At 36.0% G+C, this 19,747-nt stretch overlaps 1 protein-coding gene across 1 annotated transcript in view; it reads left to right on the plus strand.

The window, feature by feature from the left end:
- STK3 (serine/threonine kinase 3) overlaps positions 1 to 19,747 on the plus strand; it is a 287,866-nt gene that overhangs the window by 128,269 nt on the left and 139,850 nt on the right. The window lies entirely within an intron of this gene.

Genomic DNA, 19,747 nt, shown 5'->3' on the forward strand with positions numbered 1-19,747 from the left:
GGATGAAAGACCTAAGTGTGAGACAGGAAACCATCAGAATCCTAGAGGAGAACACAAGCAACAATCTTTTGACCTCTGCCATAGCAGCTTCTTACTAGACATGTCTCCAGAAGCAAGAGAAACAAGCAAAAATGAACTATTAAGACTTCATCAAGATAAAAAGCTTCTGCACAGTTAAGGAAACAATCAAACTAAAAGGCAACCTATGGAATGGGAGAAGATATTTGCAAACGACATATCTGATCAAGGGTTAGTGTCCAAAATCTATAAAGAACTTACCAAACTCAACACCCAAAACCAGATAATCCAGTTAAGATCTGGGTAGAAGACATGAGTAGATATTTTTCCAAAGAAGACATCCAGATGGCTAACAGACACACGAAAAGATGCTCAACATCACTCATCATTAGGGAAATACAAATCAAAACCATAATGAGGTACCACCTGTCAGAATGGCTAAAATTAACAATACAGGAAAGAACAGATATTGGCAAGGATGCAAAGAAAGGGGAACTCTTTTGCACTGTTGGTGGGAATGAAAACTGGTGTAACCATTGTGGAAGACAGTATAGAGGGTTCTCAAAAACTTAAAAATAGAACTATCCTATGACCTAGAATTGCAATATTAGGTATTTCCCCAAAGGATACAAATATACTGATTCAAAGGGACACATGCACCTGATGTTTATAGCAGCATTATCAACAATAGCCAAATTATGGAAAGAGTCCAAATGTCCATTGACTGATGAATGGATAAAGAAGATGTGAGGTGTGTACACACACACACACACACACACACACACACACACACATAAAGAAGCTGTGATACATGTATATATTGCATATATAATGGAATATATAATTTGTAATATTATGTATATAATGGAATATTACTCAGCCATCAAAAAGAATGAAATCTTGCCATTTGCAATGGTGTGGCTGAGGCTAGGGTATATTATGCTCAGTGAAATAAGGAGAAAGACAAATACTATATGATTTCACTCATATGTGGAATTTGAGAAATGAAACGGGTGAACATACAGGAAGGGAAAAGAAAGAGAGAAGCAAATAAAAACTCAACTATAGAGAACAAACAGAGTTGCTGGAGGGGTGGTGGGCGGGGTGGGGGGTAGGCTAAATGGCTGATGGGCTTTAAGCAGGGTACTTGTTGGGTTGAGTACTGGGTGTTATATGTAAGTGATGAATCACTAAATTCTACTCCTGAAACTAATATTATAGTAAATGTTAACCGACTAGAATTTAAATAAAAATTGATTTTAGGAGGATTAATAACTCCATTGTGATTTTTAGAACATTGTTTCTGTAGGCTAGTATAACTATTGCATTTTTATAGCTCTATGCATAGATTTTTATACAGTAACCCTTTCTCATAATAAGCGATAGAATTTAGACCATAAATCTTTAATCTATTGTTAGTTTTTTAATATTTAAAACATTTGCTCTTTTCTAAAAATATAATTACCATTTTAAATAAGATTTTTACATAACCAGCATTTCATTGTATGTTATTTTTAAGTTTTGGGGACGAGTGCTTATTGATTTAATGATGAGCAAGGACTGTTCAATAAATATTTGAGTGAAACTGACAGTTTTTCCTATGTCTTCTGTGCTCTGTGTTCAACTCTTTTGGCTATTTGATAAAGTTTAAAATGCTTAGTTTGATAATATGTGTGTCTTGCCCAGCTTATGCATTCTGGTTTTCTATTTAGAAATACTTAAATTGGGCTGTTCTCACATTCTAAACTCATTACTGCCTCTCTGTTTGCTGGTGTTATTCTCCTCCATTCCTTGTCTCTTGATTATCTTCTTAGTATGAACAGCCATCATGGATGCCTGCTGCTACTCCTGTGAGAACCACTATTCTCTTGCCCCAGTGCCAGAATATACCTGGTTTTCCTAGTTTAGTTTATAATTTCCCTTTTTATGAAATCTTTCTGTCAGATGTTGTAAGCAGATACATGAAGTGTTTCTCTGAGACGTTAAGCATTCTTCTGTAAATGACTTAAGGGCACCTGGGTGGGTCAGTCAGTTAAGCGTCTGACTCAATTTCAGTTCAGGTCATGAGGTTCAAGCCTCGCATCCAGCTCTGTGCTGACAGCTTGGACCCTACTTGGGATTCTCTGTCTCCCTCTCTCTCTCTGCTCTTCCCCTGCTCTCTGTCTCTCTCAAAATGAATAAATAATTTTTTTTTTTTTAAAACAGAAAGCATGTTTTTCATACTTGTAGGTGTAAAGAAGAAAGGAAGAATAGAGGGATAGTTTTATCAAATGGCACAGTCAGGATATAGAAAAATCTTGCAGGATCAAGCAGTAGGTTGAGTCCAAGAAGATGAAATTAAATGTATGTTAAATTTGAATATTCTCCCACCCTCACCAATGAATGAGAATAGGCAGGGAGGTCTGCCCTGGTTGGAGACATGGATTAACACAGTGGATATAAAAAGCATTTAGGGGGGCGCCTAGGTGGCGCAGTCGGTTAAGCGTCCGACTTCAGCCAGGTCACGATCTCGCGGTCCAGGAGTTCGAGCCCCGCGTCAGGCTCTGGGCTGATGGCTCGGAGCCTGGAGCCTGTTTCCGATTCTGTGTCTCCCTCTCTCTGTGCCCCTCCCCCGTTCATGCTCTGTCTCTCTCTGTCCCAAAAATAAATAAAAAACGTTGAAAAAAAAAATTTTAAAAAAAATAAATAAAAAGCATTTAGGAATTTGGTTCATGGTGAATTCCACATTAGGAAAGTTTATGTGATCTAGGGTTGCTCATAGATATATTGTATTTTGGGGTGTGTGGATAACAATACAGAGTTGACTTAACGGATACAAAGTGAATGAGTAAACATTTTGGCCTATTTTGTTTTCATCTTTATGCTCCAGGTCACTTAAAATTGCATTTCTTTAGAATAGGAAGCACCTATGTTGAGGAAATTTCTGATAGTGTATATTCTGTTGTCAAGGGTGGTAACAAGATAGAAACTTCACAGATAGGTTGTGAGATATAAATTTCTTTTTTATTGTCCTTCCTTTCTCATGCTTGTCTAAGTAGGTTAGATTGGGCTTTTGGATCTTCTTCAGTTGGACTGTATGGGCCCCACTCCACTAACCCATACATGGGGCACACATTTCTTCTCTACCAACTAAGCATGCATCACTTGGCTCAGCTCTTCCCTTGGGGTGGGCTTGGTCCCTTGGTTGCCTTTTGAATTCTGTGCTAGAAATGGTGCCATTGTTCCTTCCTCCTTAATCATCAGCTAACCTCTGCAGGTTATGGCCTCTGCTGATTCTCTGCAGAGAATATCGACTTTGTTAAGAGAAACTTTATTATCAGGGGATTTGTCATTACTGAATTATTTTATGCATATTTTTTTCTGTACTAGTGTAGATACTGAATATAATATAGTGTCCAAAGTTGGACATACATTACTGAACACCACAGAGATGGAATATACTCTTTGATCTATAGTTGATGGCTACTTTTTAATGTGAGATAGTGATAGTCTCTTTTTTTTTCATTTTACCTATTGTTTAAAGAAGTCACCTTTACTCACCAAGTGCCTTCTATTCCCATTCTGTTTCAGTAATGACTTGATTGATTGTGTCACCTGTGCAGTAGTTGAAAATGGATATGAGTACACAATTTCAGGACCTCCCTGCTTCCTTGTAGATCATTTGGCCGTATGTAAGTGATTTAACAGTCATGCAGTCAGGATTTTCAGAGTAAATAATTTCCATCTCCATTACTGTATCTTTCTATTCATGAACACTTGCAGGAACATAATATTCTCCAGTTAAATTTATACAAGTTAAAAAACAGCTAAAAATAAATAACAAAGTTTTAAAAAATCAGGCGAATTTAAACATTTGGAGATTGATATTTGTGTGATAATGATGAGTGGTTTTTAAATTAAAATTCAGGCAATTAATAAAGGGTAAATGTAGTGAAGAATTAATTAATGTAGTTTTTTGTAGGAGCTCATTCTGATTTCAAATTATGATTTTATGTGAAGTTTAATTTATATTACAACCTTTGAAAGACTTTTTTATTTTTTAAGCAAGGTATACATTAGTGAGCAGAGTTTACAAGGAATGGTAAACCATCTTTCTTTATACAATAGACTATAAAAAAATGTTGAGTGCCAGCTCCTGATGAGGTATTAAGAAAATTATTGTTTCTTTAGTTACGAATATTTGTTCCTGTTACCCAGTTTGTCATGTGTCTAATTACATGGTGGTGTAGGTTGATTATAGACTACAATACTGATGTTGAAGGTTCATAGCCATAGAGCGTCTTTTTTTGTGTGTGTCAGCTAACTCAGCAGTGTTATTTACTCATTTATAACTGTGATAAGTAAAAAAAAAAAAAAACAATTGAAATAAAGGAATCAGATGTTTTTAGACAATATGCACATTCCCCCTTAGTAGCTCCAAAACAAGACATTTGAGTTTCAGGAAGGGAGAACTGGTATTGTGCTGCACTGCTGTCCTCACTTCCACCGGAGTATGCATTTAAATTAGAATTTCCAAATGTGAGAAATCTGAAAGGAATGAAAAATGCTAGTCCTTAATGTTAGCGTATGGTTGGTGTTAGCCAAAATGAAGTTCAGGCCATGATGTTCTGTAGCCACTGTATGACCTACCCAAAGGCAATCAGAATGCACTTCTTTCTTTCTTTCTTTCTTCTTTTCTTTTTTTCTCTTTTTTAAAACTAATTGGCCCATGTTTAGTTTACTGAATGTCATCTGGACTCAGTAAAAAGCAAGTGACCTGCATTGAATTAGTGTAATTGTAATACAAACAGAATATCGCATAGTTTTGGTCTTATACAGGAAAGGAGAAAGTTGGAAAGATTTTTCTGTTTGATAAATAGAAACTGAAGATATGGGGATCCAGACCTGGTTCATACTTGATTTTACCTTTCATGTCTTTTTGTAAGATCAGTATTTGGACTTTTAGGCATTTTCCTCCTATAAAAGAATACTGGTTTTCCCTTTGAAACTTACTATGAAGGAAATTTTTTTGATTTTTTTTTTTAAATCTTACAAATGGAAGTATATTAAGTCATGGATCTAACTCCTCTTTAATCTTAAGAAAGTTAGCATTGTCCAAAACGGAAGTTCTTTTTTTGCACAACTACGATTGTCAGGAACTTGGCATGTTATTTTACCTTTATCATGACTAATATTTGCAAGGCCCCTTCAAATGCCAGTTTACTAGTTTTTTATAGGTTTTTATATTTATTACATTCCGTTTCAGAGAGGCAATAGCTACATTTGCCCAAAGAACAAAGAGCCGAAGAATTTAAATGTCATTTTTAATAATATGTTTAAAATTTTAACTACATGACTTTGATCTTATAATTAAATCACTTAATTTGATTTTGAAAGTGTCATTTTAAAATGTAGTTATTTGGCATTCTGAGAGTTATATTTTGCATAACTTATACCCTTGTATTAGGACACTGTGAAGGTAAGGGACAATAGCTATCTATAGGTTAGATCTTCCTATTTTAATCGAAGAGAACCTTGTCCTTTTTGTCTTTAACGTTTATTTATGGAAATATTTATGTGATTTTTTTTTTCCTTTAATGTATGGCTTCCCCACTATATTGCATGTCTCAGGGAACCGGCACTAGGTTTTCCTTTTTTTAATCTCATGTTTCTCATTGCCTAACACAATGCCTGGCATATAAAAGGTAGTAAATATTATTAAATAATGTAAAAATGAATAAGGAAATTACTGAGATTAATATTTACAAAAATCTATAATCTAAACAATACTCAAGTACTAAGAAATCTGACAGTTGTTGGTATAGCTTAATTGCAGTGGTAGAATCCTGACTTTTCTCCTTGCTAGTTTTATCACCTAGGGCAAATTTGTTTTCTCCATATTTCATTTTTTTCCATCTATAAATGAGGATAATTATAGTCATTATCCTGAGTTGTTATGAGGATTAAGTAAAATAGTTCATGTAAAACCCTTGGGAGATACCCCACAATGTTGATTGATAATATCATTGTTGTTCTCTTATTATTTTAAAGGTACTTTGGAATCATGAAAGGAATGTATGGCTTTATTGAGAGAGTCATATTAGGGAACCTTTCAAAGAATAGGAAATGTTCCATAATCACATTGAAAGATGAGTAATTACATGATAGCTCATGGGCAAAGAGATCTATCTCTTAGCCATGCCAAGAAGACTGTAGTTTGTTTTGCAAGTAATAGAGAAAGATTGGTTTGAAGTATGAGTTGATGTGCAGATTTACATTTTAGAAAGGCTGTTTTGCTAGCAGTATGCAGGAAAGACACCAGAGGTACATAAAGTTGGCAGAGTATTGTGATCATAAAAGGATATGTTAATTTTGTATTTCTTTGAATAAAAATTGATTAAAAGTCTAAGTAATTGTGCAGATAATAGTAATGGTCATCATATTTGCTATTATTAATAATTGCAGATACTACTTATTGTCTGCCATCTGCCAGGTGTTTTTACATTCATGTTACTTAACTTTTATATAGAGTTACTATAATAAGGTAGTAATTCTCAAAGTGTGGTCCCTAGAGCAATAGCATTAATATCTTCTGAACATTTGTTAGAAATACAGATTCTTGGGTCCTTTATCAGGCGTATTGAATCTGGAACTCTTTTGGTAGGGTTCAGCAGTCTGCATTTTAATAAGCCCTCCAAGGAATTCTGATGCATGGTCAAATTTAAGAACCACTGATACGCACACACACACGCACACACACACACACACACACACATATATCCATATATACATACATACATAAGAGAAAACTGTATTTTGTGATGTTTTTAATAATATACTGTTATTTCTCTAGGTTTTTAAAATTTAATATATTAAGTGCAGTTTAGCAAGTTTTTGATCAGTAAACCCAGTTTTCTTCTATTCTAAAATCAGAAATATTTCCTGATGGAAAATATGTTGCCTTCAGATTAATTTCATGAACCAAAAGTATTTGTTTGTAGAGGCAGTATAACTTGTTGGTTAAGAACATTGGCTTTGGGGGGCGCCTGGGTGGCGCAGTCGGTTAAGCGTCCGACTTCAGCCAGGTCACGATCTTGCGGTCCGTGAGTTCGAGCCCCGCGTCGGGCTCTGGGCTGATGGCTCAGAGCCTGGAGCCTGTTTCCGATTCTGTGTCTCCCTCTCTCTCTGCCCCTCCCCCGTTCATGCTCTGTCTCTCTCTGTCCCAAAAATAAATTAAAAACGTTGAAAAAAAAATTAAAAAAAAAAAAAAGAACATTGGCTTTGGGCTACAGTGTCTGGGTTCATTTTCCAGTGCTGTCCTTTATTTGCTGAGTATTCAAGGGCAAGTTATTTAACCTCCCTATGCCTCAGTTTTCTGATGTATGAAATGGAATAATAATCCTTCATTGAGTTTTGGTGAGGACTAAGAGAAATAATTTTTATAAAGCCACTTAGTACATTGCCATGCACACTGTCTATATAGAGTAGATATAATATTAACAACAGTAAGTATTACTATATATAATATGTAAATGTATCAAAATTTACCCAACAGAATTGTTTAAAAAATAGTGCTCAATAGCTGAAGCTTGCAGGATATTCATCATTAAAAAAATTAATTTGCTTAAGTGGTCATTTAAGTGCCTGAACTGTTAAGGGCTTGTTTCTGTCTTTCCTGGTTTTAGTAGAAGGGCATGCTCCCACTCTTGGCTTCCCTCTTTCACCCATCACTTATCTCCTTTCTGTTACAGAACTTTACAGGCTCAGGTTCTTCTCATTTTAAGGAAGAAACAAATTTTCTTTGGGCTCATACTATTCTCAGTTTGCTGCTCTGTCTCACTCCTTCCTATCAGAGCCACATATGAAAACCCATGCTGCCTCAGTTTCCTCACTTCCCTGCCATTTACCCCTGAACAGACTTTGGCTGTTTTCCCCCCACAATTCTACTAAAATTGTTCACCAACTTTTACTTCTATTTGGCATTGGTAGCCATTTTCTCTTCCTTGAATCTCTTTCCTCTTTTGATTTCTAGAGTATCTCCATCTCCTGGCTCTTTTTTCCCCGTCTCGAGCTCTAGACTCATTTCTAAAAACCTACTTAGATAATCTTTTCTATACTGTCAAGAGATGCTTCAAATCCAGTATCTCCAAATCTCTTTTTACTGTTTTCTCATCAGCCTGGTTTTAGCATTGTATTTTCTATCTTGGTTAATGGCACTCCCATCAAACCAGTTTTCATGTTGAAAATCTGGAGAGTGTACTTCATCTGTCCAGTCTCCCACCATTGGTCAATCACCAAGGCCTGTTGATGCTGCCTTCTAATTTTTCTGTGATTCCTTTCCTTACTATTTAGCTCCTCCTATTTAGCCATGAAGCTAATTCAAGTTCTCATTATTCACCAATTTCCGCCCATATTACTTCCTTAATATGTCTTGAATATATCCCCTTCTTTCCATCTCTATTTTTTTCATTTCAGACCTCATAATTTTTCTTCTGGATTTCTATTATAGTCTCCTAGTGTTTGGTTTCACCCCCCTTTTCAAAGTGTTCTTCGTGATACTGCTAGATTGATCATTCCCAAATGAAACACAGATCATATTACTCCCTTACTTAAAATTCTCCCATTAAAAAGCAGTTTCTTTCATTTGACTCTAGGTTAGGAGCCGAACTCCTAAGGGTGTTATACAAAGCCTTGGGCTCTGCCTACGTCTTTATTTACGTGATATCTGCTTTCCTTTAGCCATACTATTATTTTCAGATATTTTAAATTCTTACTGCTGCTCTCTACTCAGTGTTACTTCTCTTTACCTGTATTTTCTCCCATTTCTCTTCTACAGTCTAACCTGGGAACCCTTCCTCTGAGCTTCCTTCCTTTGCACCCTGTATACCCTCAAATCATAGAATTTATCACACTCTATTGTATTTTGTCTGACTTTTTCACCAGATTATAAATTTATTGAGAGCAGCATGGGTAACTTTTATCTTGTGACTTCATTGTCTACCTAGAATACATGCTTTGTGACATAGGACGTAATAAAATAAATGCTTAATGTATATATATAAAATGTGGAAGTACATAATTTTTATTTGCATTTTTTGATAACTAGGAAGTTTGAGGTGGACATGTATATATTGTATATCACTAAATCTAAATAAACTTTGAGAGGAAAGAAGAGAATTATCTCTCTCTTATCAGCTTGAGTGCTACCATGTGTTCGGACCTGGGTGAGACACTGCATGAATGAAATCAAAAGAGGGAGGGACTGGTGTTATAATTTGCTTTTTCTTTGACAACGTGTTTCTTTAAATAATCCATTTATATTCATAATTCATCATATTACATTTTTAGCCAAATTTAGTTTTCGGGAAACAAAATACAAATCCTTTAGGTTAGTATCTAAAATGCTAATTTTGAACTTTACTGAGTATAGTATGGCACTAGTCCAACACAATCTGTTAAAAATTTTCCTCTGGGTCAGATCTAAGTTGAGAAGAATGAGGTAACTTTAATGTGAACCCAGATTGTACTTCAGTCTTTCTCTCCAGTGAGTTGCCAAATTCACAATTCCATTTGTATCTGGAATTGGGGAAGCTGAGTTTAATATGGATTTTTGCCAATGATAGCAAATCTTGGCAAGATAGTCTTGTTCTCTGTGCTTAATTATATAGTTTTATTATAAAGTCTTTCACATGTTTATTTGGAGGTACCTCTCATATATACTTTATTCTTTTGGTAGTTAATCATTTATTGTCAAGTCTTCCTTCTTAGAAGGCCAGCTTACATTTTTATACATTACCATTAGCTCTCTAGTTCTGTCTCTTTGCTAGATTTGTAGACTTTAAAGCTGTGCAGGTGTCTTAGGGGTCATTACGTCTAAATCCTGCTTTTTGGAAATAAAAAAATCTCAGTGAAGCTGAGAGAGACTGAGTTTGTTACATATTAATTCATCTCATTTATTGACTGCCTGCTCTGACACTGTTTTAGGCATTGGAATATAGCAGTGAATGAAACAAAGTTCCAGCTTTTCAAGTGTTTATGTTGTAGTGGACAGAGACAAATTCTTCTCAAAAACTGTAACATATAGTCATATACAGGTGCTGCTCGACAAGAAGAATAAAACAAGATAAGAGGGATACAGAATGACAGGGGTGTTTGTGATACTATATATATGATGGTCAAGATAGGGCTGATAAGGTGACCTTTAGTAGAGACCTAAAGGAGGTTAGTAAATGGGACATGCAGATTTATGGTGAGAGTGTTCTAGCCAGAGGAAATTGATGTGGCAGTATGTTTGGTGTTTAAGGAACGAGGTGGAGGTTTATATGTCTGGAATTGGCCAGGAAAGGGAGAGAAGTAGGAGATGAGGTCAGAGAGGTGGCAGAGGACCAGATCACATAGATCACATATGTGAATTGTGTCTCAGTTAAGCTATTATATAATAACTAGTGAATTAAGTTGGATGGGCTTTAAAAATAATAAAATGGCACTGCTGTTACTTCTATTTTATGGTGAAGACCTAAGGTTTGAACCTAAGCCATATAGGCATTCAGGGGTAGAACTGCTACTGTTGTTTTTCAAAACTTTTTTTTTTTTTTTTTTAGTTCTCAGTGTCCTTCAGTAAGGACTTTCCTTTGGGATGGAGTTGAGGTAAATCAGTATGTTCAAAGAACCATATTTAACTGGAAGTCTTTATATCAACACTTCCAATATAAATTTCGGTTTTACTTTGCAGAAGTGACTATGCCTGATACTGTGGGGATACAAAACTTGAGGCACTGTATCTATGCTTTTAAGTAGTTTCCATGTTATCCAGGGCATTTAGAATGAGTTTATAACTAACCAGAGTACTGGTTAAAATATGGGAGGTACTGAAATGGAGGCACATGGAGTGATAATACTTGCCTTATATTATATGTCCTAGAACAGTGTTCTCAGTGTTGACTACACATTAGAATTGCTTGGGAGACCAAAAAAAAAAAAAGAAAAAAGAAAAAAAATACTGTTACTGGTCCTTACTTCAGGTCAAGTAAATTTGAATCTTTTATGGGTGGAGCTAAGCTCTCAATGTTCTGAACTTCTTTTGACATGACTCAGTTGGTCGTTGGTTCCTTTCTCTAAGGGCCAGTAAGATGTTTCAGGCTCGCCTTGTAATTTCCCTGCCCCATGCACGAAACAGGTTACTTTCCCTCACAGACCCCATGGTGACACTTCAGACCCCACATCCTGAACATACTGTTCTCTTTTCTATGACTCATTAACTCATTCTTTAGCATTCAGCTTAAGTCTCATTTTTTTTTTTAAACCTCAGTTTGGACCAAGTCATAATGCCCAGTGTTCACATATATTTTTTTACTTACACTATTTTATTGAAATGATCTGGTGTGCATTCTCTATCCCATTAAATTCTAAGCTTCTTGAAGAAATTCCTTTTTTTTTTTTTTTAAGAAATTCTTATATTGCAGGTATGGATACATTTTATGTGCTCAAAGCAGTTGGTTGAACTGGTCACACATAGGAATTCTAATTTGGGAGATTGGAAAGAGAGTAGGCTGAGAAAGTTGCTTAACTTTGGCTCTTATTCACTTCTGATTTCTTCTTTAGCCATATTTTATGAATGCTTTTACATTGTATTAAAGGGACATGATATTTCAACCTCAAGAGATGGAAGCCATGAAAGGTGTTGGAATTTAAATTATGTTTGTGTGCGGTGGTTATAGAAGCAGATTGCAGTTGGCTATAAATTCAGCAGTGGTTCTAAATGAAGCCTTGGATCAATTGCAAGTACAAGTGGTTTTTTTTTAAATTATTTTTTTTCATGTTTATTCCTTTTTGAGAGGGAGAGAGACAGAGCATGAGTTGGGGAGGGACAGAGAGCGGGAGACACAGAATCTGAAGCAGGCCGCAGGCTCCGTGCTGTCAGCACAGAGCCCAACACGGAGCTGGAACTCACAGACCATAAGATCATGACCTGAGCCTAAGTTGTACGCTTGACCAAGTGAGCACCCAGGTGCCCCTCAAATACAGTTTTTAAAAGTTTAATATATATAGTGAGTAGCCTTGAGAATAAAAAATGTAAAAAGAGTCTTTTGCACTCTTGTAGACAGTTGCTGTTGTGAATTGATATTTTGAATTTTTGAGATTCTGTACCATCTTTCAGTCTTTATTGCTACATTTTAGTGACATTGCCACATGTCATTACTGAAGGTCATCATTCAGAACAGACTGTTGTTTTATTTTCTCATTTTCACTTAAAAAACAAAACAAAATATTTCATTGTGATTTTGTGATTCACCATTTGTTATTTTTTTATTTTTTTAAATTTTCACAGTTTATTTATTCACCATTTGTTATTTTTATAGCAATAAGTTTCTCCATTTTATTGATACATAGCAGTTTACTTATCCATTTCTTAATTGTTTGGTATTTTTTGTTTGCAGTTTTCCACTGTTACATAAAGTGAATTCTAACCATCTTTATACAAATAGCTTTCCATTTTCTTTTTTGGAGACTGAATATACATTAGGGGGCTCTTATGGTAGAATTATCTGTGGCAGAAATTTAATAGAAATCTGGAGGTGGTGTGAAGTAGCCAAGGAGCCAGGTACACCTGAGTTCCAGTGTTGACTAGCTGTGTGACCTTGAATAAGGTAGTTTAGTCTTGCGGGTCCCCTTGGTAAGGTGGGGTTAATTTTTGTGCATTTGCAATGTGGTCGGTGCTGCTGCATGTATTTTACGTGTATTAACCCATGTAAGCTTCAGACCGGCTCTGTAAGGTAGGTACGATTATTCCCATTTTTAATATGTGAAAATAGGCATAGAGAAGTAAAATAGGTCATGTAGCTGCTTATGGTGGTAGTGCTGTTGGACTCAGTGCTATCTAGGGCTGGCTCAGACTTCTAGATCTCTTAGTCACTCTGTACCGCCAGGACATCAACTGCATCCCTTCCCTTAATTTGGTACCTCGGCAGGCAAAATGGCCCTTATTGGACAGATTAATGAGTATTGAAGTTCCTGCAGTTGGAGTTGGAGTGAATTGTGAGGTCAGGCTCACAATACTTTAACCCTGTGCTTACTGTAGAAACTGCAGCCTGATAGCAAGGTTCACTCTGGGTTTTAGTATTCTCTGTCTGCTTCAAAATTGCATTTGAGGGAGTGGTAATAAAAATGTAGATTTGTACTTTCGTGTTCACATCTAATAACCATTTTGTTATCCTTCTCCTTCCCCCCCCCCCCCCCCCCCCCGCATCTCCTTTCTTAATACTACTTGGCTAGTGAGGATTTAACTCCTTGATTGCTAGGCAGCTAGAGTGAGCTAGAGTCTTTTAGACCCAAAAAGGACTCTGAAAAACATGTAGTCCAATGTCATCACTTAAATGAAAAAACTGAAGCTGCACGATCAGCCAGAGGACGATTGAGAGCTCAAGCCTGTTTTTCTGACCCAGATCCAGTGTTGGCTTCATTTTGTTGTGTTGTTTGCCATCTTATTTGTGTAGTCTTTTAAAAATTATTGTTCCTATATATCATTTTTAGAAGCTATATATTTTTATTTGACTTAGTAGCTTCCTGCCTATGGATTATGTTTGCCAGCAAGAAAAATAAACAGCTGTGTTTATTTAGTTCTTTGAAGTTTTATAAAATGCTTTCTCATTCCTTATCTCATTTATTTGTTATGAAGATAACCTTTTGCTCATATACCTGAGGTTCTTGAATAGTGGCACAGATTCCTTTGTTATTCCGGCATGTCCTTGCTTCTGTATATTCACAAACCCAGCTACCTTAGCTTCAGGCATATGTGTTGACTCACTCCACTGAGATTGCAGAGTGCAGACATTGTGCTTGCTCAGCTACAGCTCTTTCCACATGTGGGTGCTCCTGGAGTCTAAGGCATGAAATTCCAAGCATGGAATGAATTATTTGTTTTGAGGCACTTACATTTTTTGGCTTCTTTAGACTATTTGTGATCAGGGAAGTTCTTTTTAAAACGTAATCAGAGGTTCAGGGGCACCTGGGTGGCTCAGTTGGTTGAGCGTCCGAGTTTGGCTCAGGTCGTGATCTCACAGTTCGTAGGTTCTAGTCCCGTATCAGGCTCTGCGCTGAGAACTCAGAGCTTGGAGCCTGCTGAGGATTCTGTATCTCCCTCTCTGTCTGCCCCTCCCATGCTCGTGCCTTCTGGCTGTCTCAAAAATGAATAAACGTTAAAAATAAATTTAAAAAAACTCAACCAGAGGTTCAATATGTAGTTAAGCAACACACTGTGTAGCAACAAATACAAGGAAAATCATATTGTTTATTGTACTAACATTCTTCAATCAAAATGGTGTTAGAGATAAGATAAATTATATGGCTGTAAAGTGTGTCCATGCGATTTGGTTGGTGGCAAGGAGGGAGTGAATTGTTAGTCTAAGGCTAGCCACTGATTGCTAAAACTTTCTACAGCAGGGGCCTATTACCTAATTAGCTCATACAAAACCTAGGGATTCTTAAGAAGATCCTTTATGATTCATGATTAGGTTAAATTAGTTGAACAAAGTTAAGCCTGTGAGAAAATCTGCCCATTTGTTATTGATTATCTAACCTAAAAAAATAGAAATAAAAGGTATAGTGGTTTTCCTGGAGCCTTTCAGAGTCTCTGCTTTTGGTAGACCATATAATGAGACTTACTTGTTTGAACTATATGCAGTTCAGTGCTTGTTTGAGACTAGAATGTGAACCTTTTAGGATTGCTTTATGATAGTACTGGGTAAATAAGAGTTAGGGTTCAGTTTTTTTATCCTTGAGTTTCTAATAGCTACTGCTGAGGTGAGCCTTATATGTTAAGATTATCAGAAGATAAGACTGCAACTTATTGACTCAAAGTTCAAAGGAGAGCATTAGCTACAAGAACATAAATCACTGAGTTGTTATCCATCAGTTTGTAACAAGTGCAGATGAACAACATTTATCTAGACAATCTAGTATCATTTACCTGCAGTTTGAGGTCAGTATATAAGGGCTTATGTGGGTGCTTTGAACTGTTTTGCAGAGATGAGAGTTCAAATTTATTTTTATTCTTTAATTGAAGTAGCAGGTGGTTTTGTGTGCCCTTTCCAGCAGCTGATATTAACCCCATTTTGCCCATCCTTGAAGCCAGATTAGGTTCCGTTTCAGCTATGGAGCTGAGATGAAATTAGGTTATTTACAGAAGAACTTTATTTTCCAGCACTTCATTGTTTGCTATTTGTTTCACGTGTTAATTCCCCCCCCCCCCAAGCTGACTGTGAGCTCTGTGGCTTTGAGATTTGTGTTTTATTTTAAAATCTGTAATAGCAGGGCTCACAAAGTTAAATACTTGAAAGAACCATCAGGTAAAGTAGATAATTGAGCCAGACTAAATGGGGCCCATGTACAAGGGAGAACGTACATCCTGGGTGAAATCAGCCTGATTCCAGCAGATTCTTACCTTTTGGGAGTGTGAACTTGATAGTGACTGAACAAAATATGCCCACTAATGTTATTTGGCCTTTGGCCTATCAGTCTGCAACTTTATTTAGAACGTAGTTTTGAACACACAGAAAGTACTTGATAAATGTCATTTGACGTGCTTATTGTGTCATAAAACTGGCTGTACTGCTTTTGAAAGGACTGTGTTAGATGTAAATATGTGTGATATGATGTAAGATGTGTAAGAATATTCTCTTCTATGAAAGGATTTTCCCCTTTTGAAAGAAGATGAATAGACTAATAAAAGAGATTAACTCTTACCCTAGAATCAACAGACTTGGATATTGAATCTTCACTGCTTTGTCCATGGAAAGTCCTTTGGATCACTTTCCGAGTTAGAAGCCGGTGATAACACACTGTAGCAACTTGCTGCATATTCTAAGGGCTTTCAAAAAAATGATGTAGTGAATTGTTAGAATACCTGAGTGCCTTGCAATTAAGGTATTGTTTTTTTTAATTTCTTGAATTATAGAGTAATCTTTCATTCTTCCTTTTTTTCCACCCCTCCCACACAATGTTGGCAAGATATATTCTTGGTTCCTCTTTTGTAGTATCTCCTCTACCTCATTTCTTCCATTTCATCTCCGTAGAAACCACCCTCGTTTGAACTCTTTATTACTCGTGTTGGGCCATCTGTACTAGCCCCTAACTGCCTTTTCTATTCCATATTTAGAGTGTCTCCAGGGGTTTTGTTCTTGTTTAATCTACTTCTTGGGTCATAAACAACCTAATCAAGAACAAATACACACACACACACACACACACACACACACACACACACACATTTCTTTTCCGTTGTGTACTTTCTTGCTGACCAAACTCCATATTCTCCATTTCCCTTCTAATCTTCTTATTTCCTATACCTTACCAAGCAGTCAGTTGTTCTCTGCTCCTCCTGATGGCCTGTTTCTACTCTCCTGCTTATCCTTACACTGTTTCTACTAAGGGGAATGACCTCTGTTCCAAATGCCTTGTTATCATTTATTTTATTATTATACTGTTATTTAATTCTTTTATTGTTTGTGCTTTCATTGACAGACTAGGTTAGAAGCTTCTTAAGGGTAGTGACTTAAGGGTAGGGTATTTCCTGCTGCTTCTTTGAGCTCCATGTAATGCTTAACACCGTGCTTCATCTGCAGTAGGCACTTAAATATTTCTGAACTTGATTATTACTTAATGTTTTCCTTCATCCATATTTTTTCTTTGTGGTAAAATATACACAGCAGAAAATTAGCCATTTAGAAAAAAATTTTTTTAATGTTTGTTTATTTTTGAGAGAGAGAGAGAGAGAGAGGGAGAGAGAGTGAGTACAAGCAGGGGAGGGGCAGAAAAGTGAGGGAAACACAGAATCCGAAGCAGGCTCCAGGCTCAGAGCTGTCAGCGCAGAGCCTGACATGGGGCTCGAAACCATGAGTCGTGAGATCATGACCTAAGCCAAAGTCAGATACTCAGCCAACTGAGCCACTCAGGCACCCCAAAAATTTTCTTTTTAAGGTTAAATAATATTCCATTGTATGTGTGTATACAGTGTAAACACTATGTTTTCTTTATCCGTTCATCTGTCAGTGCACACTTGGGTCACTTCCATCTTTTGGCCACAGTGAATAATGAGTCTATGAATATGGGTATACAAATATCTCTTCCATGCCTTTACTTCTTTTGGGTACATACTCAGAAGTAGAATTAGGGGATCATATGGTAACTTTATGTTTGATTTTTCAAGGAATCGCCATACTGTTTTTCAAGCAGCTGCACCATTTTTACATCTCTACCAGCAGTGCATGAGGATTCCAACTGCTCCACATCCTTGCCACCACTTGTTATTTTCTGATTTTTTTTCTTTAATAAAAGCCATGCTAATGAATGTGAGACATATCTCATTGTGGTTTTGATTTACATTTCTGTAATGATTAGTTATGTTGTGTACCTTTTCATGTACTTATTGGCCATTTGTATGTTCTTTGAAGAAATACCTACTCGAGTTCTTTCTCTGTCTTTTGAGTTGGGTTGTTGAGTTGTAGGAGTTCTTTATACATCCTAGATATTAAACCTCTACCACACATAGGACTTGCAAATATTTTCTCCCATTTCGGTTGCCTTTTCATCTTATTGATAGTGTCCTTTGATGCACAAGTTTTAAATTTTGATGAAGTCCAATTACCTATGTTTTTTCTTTTGTTGCCTAGATTTTGGGGGTCACACCCAAGACATTATTGCCAAATCCAATGTCTTGAAGCTTTCCCCCAACGTTTTCCTCTAAGTTTTATAGTTTTAACTCTTATTGTTATGGTCACTGGTCCATTTTCAGTTAATTTTTGTATATGGTACAACATAAGAATCCAAATTCATTTTTGTTGCACCATTTATTGAAAAGATTGTATTTTCTCCACTTAATGGTCTTTCCCTCATTCATTTTTCACTGAATGACCTTCACCTTTATCGATGGTCACATTTGTGATTGTAGTAAGTTTTAAGGTCATTTCTGCCACTGCCTTATCGTAAAGGCTTAAAACTTGCTTATGCTTTCTTCTCCGCTCGGAAGAGGAGGGCCTGTGAAGACAAATACGTTGAAAACATCATCAATTGTCATTTCTCTGTTCTCTTACTAGCTGCTTGTTTAGATTCAGTAACCCTCTTTGCTTTGTACTTCACCTTCTGCTTCTTGAAATATAGTAGAAGCATTAGAATACTTTGCTAATCTTTTAAATAAAGGCCTTTTGTGGGTCTAAAATTTTGGTTTTAAGTCACTTAGCCTCTCTGGCCTTTTGATTCCTTTTCTGTTAAATCATTGAGCTAAATGATCTGTCATATATCTTTTATTATGGAAATTCTATGATTTTAAGATACTTGTGAATGACTTTGAACAGTTCATAACTCCAGTGGAGAGTGGAACAGTTTTATTATAGCAACAAAATACATTAAAACTGGTATCCCCAAGAATATATTATCTTTGTTACTTTTTCTACAGCTGTGGTTTCTCCATATATGAACAGAAGTTTTAAACATAATTATGATTACTTTCAGTGGTAAAAAAAAAAAACTGGTTTCTGAGTATTGCTGTGGTTTGTAGTATTGCCATTTTTATTTTCTTTATGCAGTAAGGAAATTTGTTTATACATGAAGAGAGAAGACCACCAAAGCCAGGCAAAAAACTGAGAAAAAACAGAGACAAACCCCTCCCTTCTAGAAAGTCCAAGAATTCTGCAGCCCAGAAGGGAGTTTTTTGGATGTTTCACCCTAACTACATCTTTGAGGGGCACATGTTTGTATGTTGCATATGCATATATTAAGATTGCCAAAAGCCATTTTTTCCTCATCTCACCTGTTGTGTTGACTGTATAATTATATAAATTTACTTGTTAAACTACAGTTAGTTATGGTTGAATTCATTTTACTTTGTAAAATTTTTGTCATGGCTGTGTTTGCCTCTTGTTTATTAATAACATTATGTGAAAATGAAAATGGTAATAGCAGGGGCTCTTAGGTGGCTCAGTCAGTTAAAGGTCCAACTTCGGCTCAGGTCATGATCTCACGGTTTGTGGGTTTGAGCCCCGCATTGGACTCTATGCTGACAGCTCAGAGCCTGAATCCTGCTTTGGATTTTGTGTCTCATTCTCTCTCTGCCTCTCCCCAACTTGTGCTCCGTCTCTCTCTGTCTCTCAAAAATAAATAATGTCCAAAAAAAAAAAATTAAAATAAAATGGTAATAGTGTTTATTGAGTGCTCGATACATTTGTTTTAACTTTATTGTATTTTCATTTTTATATCTTTTCAAAGAAAATGATGTTTTAGTGATAGTATTTTATCAGGAACTATTATAGATGCCCCAAGAGAGAAGTAATTTCATTACATACAGTGATTTCCTAAGAACATTAAGAATTAATTCTCTTGGTTGAGAAAGGATGACTGGACAGCTAGGAGGACAAGGATGGCAGGAAGGCTTTTTAAAACTTTTGAATTTTGAACTTTCTGAATGTATTTAATTAGTTCTGAGTTATTAATACTAAATTATATCATTAATAACAAATTTAAGTGGTATATTACCTTTAATACTTTTACCTTTATACCTTTAATACTTTACCTTTATACCTTTAATACTAATTCATGTAGTTAGAAAAGGAAACAAAAGTTTCCTTGGCTGTATTAGTATTATTTCTAATCACGGTAGTAATTTTATTTATACTTATATATTCTGGATTGCAGGAACAAATTGGACTGCTGCTATCCATTTTGAGCAGGAATACTTATATGAAACTGAAATGGGAAGTAA

The sequence above is a fragment of the Puma concolor genome, chromosome F2 (assembly GCF_028749965.1).
Source record: "Puma concolor isolate L17-30 chromosome F2, mPumCon1.1.hap2, whole genome shotgun sequence".
Taxonomy (NCBI): domain Eukaryota; kingdom Metazoa; phylum Chordata; class Mammalia; order Carnivora; family Felidae; genus Puma; species Puma concolor.